This window comes from Micromys minutus, assembly GCF_963924665.1.
Source record: "Micromys minutus genome assembly, chromosome: X".
Lineage (NCBI taxonomy): Eukaryota > Metazoa > Chordata > Mammalia > Rodentia > Muridae > Micromys > Micromys minutus.
Genome location: NC_137970.1, coordinates 84,702,268 through 84,709,265, shown reverse-complemented (window position 1 = coordinate 84,709,265; position 6,998 = coordinate 84,702,268).

The following is a 6,998-nucleotide window of genomic DNA, read 5'->3' as shown; positions in this document are numbered from 1 at the left end:
ATTCTGGTGACAATAGCAATGGAAGTTTTCCATAACTCAGTGTTCTCAACGGTGGGATGATAAGTTATTCATTAAAACATGAGCTACTTTTCCACTAATCATACTCTCTAAAGCTTCTATATATGTGGTAGAGTTTAATAGTCTCATATCAGCAATTGGATCAACAGTGTTGCACCTATTATTGTTTTGCCATAGAAATTATAATATTCCTGAAGTTTTCCATTTAGCCTGATTCTACAAGTTAACAGGTCATGGAATAGAATCTCAGCTAATCTATAACAAAAAATAAAATGTGAAAGAAATACATTTTTGCTTTAGATGTTGGGCCTTATAAAATATTACAAATAAATTTGTCAGAATCAAAGCCTTTAGCTGGGCATGCTGGAATATGTAGATGGATAATCCCAATATTTGGGAACCAGAGGCTGGTCAATCCCCATGTGTTAAATACCATCCTGCTCTACATAAGTGAGTTCTAGGACAGCAGGAGCTACATTGTGAGTCTGTGTCTCCAAGAAACAAACACATAAACAAATAAAGGCTTTCAATCCTCTTTTGCCCTTATTTCTCTTACACATTAATATCTCCCCATGGAAAACATAAAACTGATGGTTCCCTATTGTTATGACGATTCTAAGAAACTTAATGACTTTCGCCAAACCTGGTCATAAAATTCTAAATCATAGCTCTGATGTTCCCTTGTTTCTCATAGATAAAAACTGACCAACTGACAATAAAACCGACAGCTTCCCCACACTCTGTGTGTGCATTTGTGTGTGCTCCTGTGCGTGTGTGTTTGTATAGTGCACATGCTTATACCCACGTGTGATGCTCTCTTAAGTACCCTCTTCTCTGCGCTATTCTCTTGAGAATTGGTTATATTCTATCTCTGACTCATTCTATTAAATCTTTTCCTAATTTGTCACTTTGCCACTCAATTAGACTGCACTTTCATTTCTTATTGTGAATAATTCTTTTTATTTTTATGTATTTGGTTTTTGTGGGGGGATATTCTCTGTATTTACATTTCAAATATTATCCCCTCATCCCATCCCCAGTCCCCCTCCATTTGTTTCCATAAAGATGCTCTCTCTCCCAATCACCCTCTCTGCCTCAGAGCCTTGGCATTCCTCCACACTGGATAAATGGACCTTCACTGGAACAAAGTCTGCTCCTCTCATTGAAGCCAGACAATGCCATCCTCTGCTACATATATAACTGGAGCTCTGGCTCTCTCCTGGTGTGCTCAGTGGTTGGTGTTTTAGTCCATGGAAGTTGTGGAGGGTTTGGTTGGTTGATAATGTTGTTCTTCTCATGGGGTTGCAGACACTTTCTGATCCTTCTGTCCTTTCTCTAGCTCCTTCATTGAGAACCCCTTGGATAGAAGCCAGTTTTAATCAGTCAGCTTAAAGAGAGGTTTAAGCCAGAACATCTGAGTTGAACCAGCTAGGAAGAGTTCAGAAACATTTAGAAAGGGTGATGTTATTTAGCAGCAAGTCTATAAGACAATTACATGGGATGAATAAAAGTTACTTTCACTGTTGCTAATCAGTGTTTTATGGACATTCATGAACCCACAGCAGTAGTTACCTGCTTAAGACTCACACAAAATTAAGCCAGACAACATTCCAGAATGAATGAGGTGGGGGTGAGATGGGGGTATATGAGACTCTGCTTCAGCCTTGGAGATATTGGCAGTTGATAGTATGAGAAGAGGGAAAATTATTTGTTTTGATTTTTGATTTTCAACTTTTTGGTTGTTGTCGTTTCAGTGTGGCTTATAGTAAGGTGCCCATGCTCTAGTGGACAGTCCTATGGTCTTGTCCCTCATGTGCATATGTAACAGTAACTGAATTTATTTGGTTTAAAGATGATAAAATTACATGAAGCTAGGAGGAGATATGCAGGTGTTCAGAAGGAGTTACAGGAAGGTCCTGAGGAGGATACAATCAAAATATATTGTACACAACTATAAAATTCTCATGTAAATAAAGACTATCAGAAAAAAACTGTTCAACAATCATTTTTAGGACTTATTTTTATTTGATTGTAGGTCATTAGGAGATGTTTCTCTAGATTCTCCTCATATCATATAAATACTTCCCTTTTTACAAAAATTTTTACCTGCTTCATTCCTAACAAAATGAAATGCTATAACTGTGGTCTTACATTTATCTAAAGAGTCCTTACCTGATAACTCTTCTTGGCCTATTTCCATGAGTTTCTATTGTATCTCTCCAGTTGAGTTTCTATATCACTATTTATGTTTTATTGGCCATAAATGTAGAAATGAATAATTTCACTTTAATGTTTTTATATTTATTTTATTTTATTAATTTTACTTATTTTTTATACTCCCGATTTTATTCCTCTCCCATTTTACACTCTAACTGTTTCTCATCCCATACCTCACCCACTCCCCCATCTCTACAAGATGTCTCCACCCCCCTATTTCCCACCATGCCAGACCTCTAAACTTTTTAGGGTCTCCAGTCTCTTGAGCAATATGTACATCTTCTCTGACTGAACCCAGACCTGGTAGTCATCTGCTGTATGTGTTGGGGACCTCATACCAGCTGGTGTATGCTGCCTGGTTGGTGTTCTAGTGTCTGAGAGATGTCGGGAGTTCAGGTTGAGACTGCCTGACCACCTACAGCCTCGCCTTCTTCCTTAGTGTCTTCCAGCTTTTCCCTAATTCAACCATAGCGGTTAGCAGTATCTGTCCATTGGTTTTGTGTAATTATCTACATATGACTCTTTGAACTGTGTGTAGATCTATTGGAGAGCAGTCATGATAGGTACCTTTTTGTGAGCACACTATAGCCTCAGTAATAGTGTCAGGCCTTGAGGCCTGCCCTTGAGCTGGATCCTACTTGGCCTGTTGCTACACCTCCTTTTCCTCAGGCACTTCTCCATTTTTTTTACTGCAGTTCTTTCAGACAGGAAGAATTATAGGTTAAAGTTTTGACTGTGGGATGGTGACCCCATTTCTCAAGTGATGCTCCATTGTTCTACTGGAGGTGGGTGCTACAAGTTCCCGCTCCCCACTGTAAGGCATTTCATCTAGGGTCCCTCCCTTCGAGTCCCCAGAGTCTCTCATATCCCAGGTATCTGGTACATTCTGGAGGATTTCCCTGCCTCATATATTCTGAAATATTGCCTATTTCCCCTTAATGTTTTAAACTTCACATCACAATAACTTAATAATGAAGTTGTTTTCTTGTTGTTAACTTTTCTTTTGTTGAATATTAAATCACAAAGCAGCAGTGGTTTTGAAACTGTGCATTTCTGTACCCAAATCTATCCCAACAAATTGTTAGGCTCTGATAAAGCAAGAATAATGACGTGATGTTGAGAGAAAAATGATAGTTCATTAAGAGAAAAGATAACGATGACACTAACAATATTTTAATCAAACTTCTGAAGAAGAGAATCAACTCCTATAAGTTGTCCTCTGAGCGGCATACATGCTCTGTGACATATGCACCTACACAAGAACAAAATAAATGGATGCAATAAAATTGTCAACAATCTATTTTCATGAAGTAGAAAAACCTTTGGTAAATTAGTGCATAGATAATATCAGAACGAGAAAGGCAGTAGGCACACACAATTGCTTACAGTATACAATAAAGACCTGTGTGCCCTATTTTGAGAACTTAGTGTAAATAGAATATTTCTAGGAAATATCAATTTGAAAAACAATTTCCTTTAAAACAACCTGTATAAACATTTTAGAAATTATATAAATTATTTTCATTTTTACTGAACAAATCAAGAATAATCAGTTCATCGTCAAAATAGCAAAGTCCCTAGTAAGCTTTTATATCTTAAAATGTTCTCTATTCCCAAATATAACAATGATAGTAAGATAAACCACCAGATAGAGAATTTAAAAGATAAGTCATAAACTTGCTTAAAGACATTGGATAAAGAAAACAGAAACATGAATTCCAATAAACTTTAAAAGAATGTATTTAATGATAAAAAGTTCCCAAGTAATGCACAAAGAATGCAAACATATGGCTCAATGATATGATGAAGATGACCCAGAATTTCAGATATGAAGATGTGACAAACTGAAAGAAAGTTGAACAATTCAAACATACAACTAGGAAACTCAACAGAAAGAATTACAAGTATTGTGGATCAAACAAAAGAGATAAAGAGGGACACTTCATTTTAATCATGAGAAAAATTAAGTTGTTACTACCCTAAAAATATATAAACCAACTTTAGTATACTCAATTTTCTAGAAACCATACTAAGTAAATTAGATTTCAGACACATATTAATATCAACTTATTAATAGTAGCTTATTTTAGTATATTAAACTCTTCAATAGACAGGTCATCCAGACCACCCTCTCCCCAAAAAGCATAACACGCCCCACATAAAAAATTAACTTAATCAAAAATAGGTAGTTGTATCTGAGAATAAAATTCTCAGAAGAAGAAATAATTGTAACTAAGAAATATCTCACAAATGTGCATCATTCTTGGCAACTATGGAGAAATGGAAATCAAAAAAAATTGATATTGACAGATTGCAGAAGATCAAGAAAGCAACTGATAACAAATGCTAGAGGAAATGTGAAGTAAGGGAAAGAAGCTTCATTCATTGTTGATGGGATTGGCTATTGGTGGAGCCACTCTGGAAATGTACAAGGGCACTCATAAGGCTAAAAACAAATCGCCTATACAACTCAACAAAACCACTTCTAGGCATATGCCTCAAGGACTCAACATCCTACAATTGCTCAGCTCAGACCATTGCTGCTCTATTCACAATAGCTAAGAAACAAAAACAATCTAAATGTCCTACAACTGATTAATGTGCAATGAAAATGTGGTGCATATGCACTATGGCATACTATTCAGCTGCGAAAGAAAATGAAATAATAAACTTTGCAAATAAATGAATAGGTAGAACTAGAAAATATTATGTGTTAAGAATCTGAGATTCAAAGAGGAAAATACTGCATATTTTCTGCCATCTTAAGTTTTTAGTTCCACATATTTAGATGAGAGTGTATAACCTGAAGTAACCTCAGCAAACAAAACAAAGCAACAACCCCCCCAAAAAAATAGGAAAAATAAAAATAGTTATGGGGAAGATCTTTAGGGAGGGACAGATGATTTGAAAGGAGTAAATAAAATTGAGAAGGAGTATAGTTGTGATGGGGGATCAATGCAAAAGAAGGAAGTTGAAATAACTCTAAAGCAGCCTGGAAATGCCATTAGAAATCATTATTATTTACATACCTAAATTATATTTGCATATACATATATATACACACCCATATATATACATATATACATATGTACACATATACATATATGTGGTTCAAATGTAGTTATTCTTCTTGGGGTAATAATTCTACCCCTAAGAACTATTAGACTCTCAACAAAAACCATAGAACTAGGCATTAAAAACACTTTTGCAGGTTTTGATCATGAAAGTCCAAGAGATTCTCAAAACAGTATATATCACAGAGACTTGTGGTAATTGCCTACTGATAAAGACAATATGAGTCTCAAACACAAAATCTAGCGGATTTGAGATGCATCGGATGTGAAAGCCTACTCCCTGAGGATTATACTTCATAGTACTGGAAATTTGGAAACAAGCCTTCAATGGGAACAAGCAACTAATATTCAGCTGCAATGCCTATGAACCACAAATGATGTCTACCATATCATAATAACACTAATGCTGAAATATGGCTATTCATATCTTGATGGTAACTAACAGTTCTTTTACTGGACATAAGGCTGAAAAACATAACCATATTCTGGGAATAGGCAGGCCATGGGTCTTATGGAGAATTTAAGTTGACCACTTTACCAAATCAACTTAATCATTATCTGCATTCTAAGTACTTATTCGTATACCTACAGATAAGTATGACTCTTATCTCTCATCTAAGAAAAGTTTCTTAGCTTCAGGAGATGACTAAAGACACAGATTGTCAAAAGACAGAGAACAATCAACCATAATGTGTCGAATCACCATGGGTACATCTACAAAAAAATTCCTGTACTGAAGGTTCAATAACATCATTGAAGAAAAAATATGAAGATTGTAAGAGTTAGAGGGCTACAAAAGCTGTGGCAATATTGTGTTTTCTAGAAATGACACAGACACTTTATCCATGATAATTCAACAACAATAGCCATGCTAGTATGGAAGCGGGAAATCTTATTGAGCACCTGGCACTGGCAAATATTACAGGGAGCAAAGTAACACCGAAAGCAGGAGAAATGGTCATTTTTAAGGAAGAACTTGCTAATTGATTATCCAATACAAAGTGATCAGACTCGAAATCATAAATATTTATTTAACACTAAATGATGTAGAGGAATTTTAATCTAGATACAATCCTGATCTGATGGGGGATCACATCCAAAGGCCTTCTAAGTCTCTTTGATCCAGAGGAAATGCATATATGCCCTGGATTACAGTAGGATCTGGCTGGAACATAGGCATGTTCTTAATACACACTTTTAATGCCCAACAACAAAGGTAAACATAGTTTGTAGAAGAAAACAGCCATGTTTGAAATTTACATTTAAAGAAGGGGCAAAGTGATGAATCAGAAAAAGATCTGACAGAACGAGTCAGAGATAGAATATGCCCAACTCAGAGAAAAACAGAAAGAAGAAGCTACTTAAGAGCAGCACAGAGTGAATCAGGAGTGAAGGGTATTTAAGGGAGTGCAGTTCATTTGACTTCAGGCAATGCAGAAGAGTTCAGCTGAGTTGAGTTCAATTCAGTGTCAGTTAAATTCATTTGACATCATGCAATTCTAATCAATTCCATTTGGTTCGTGTAGTCAGTGAAGTTAGTGTAATTCAATTCCTGGGGTTTAGAGGCAGATTAAACAGAGCAATTCTGTCACAAGCTGAGAGAAGCCAGATTGAATCAGTCATCTTGGAAGAGTATATTTTATTAAGGCTAGAAGTTTTCAGAACTGGGGATATTTAGAACAGGGGAGA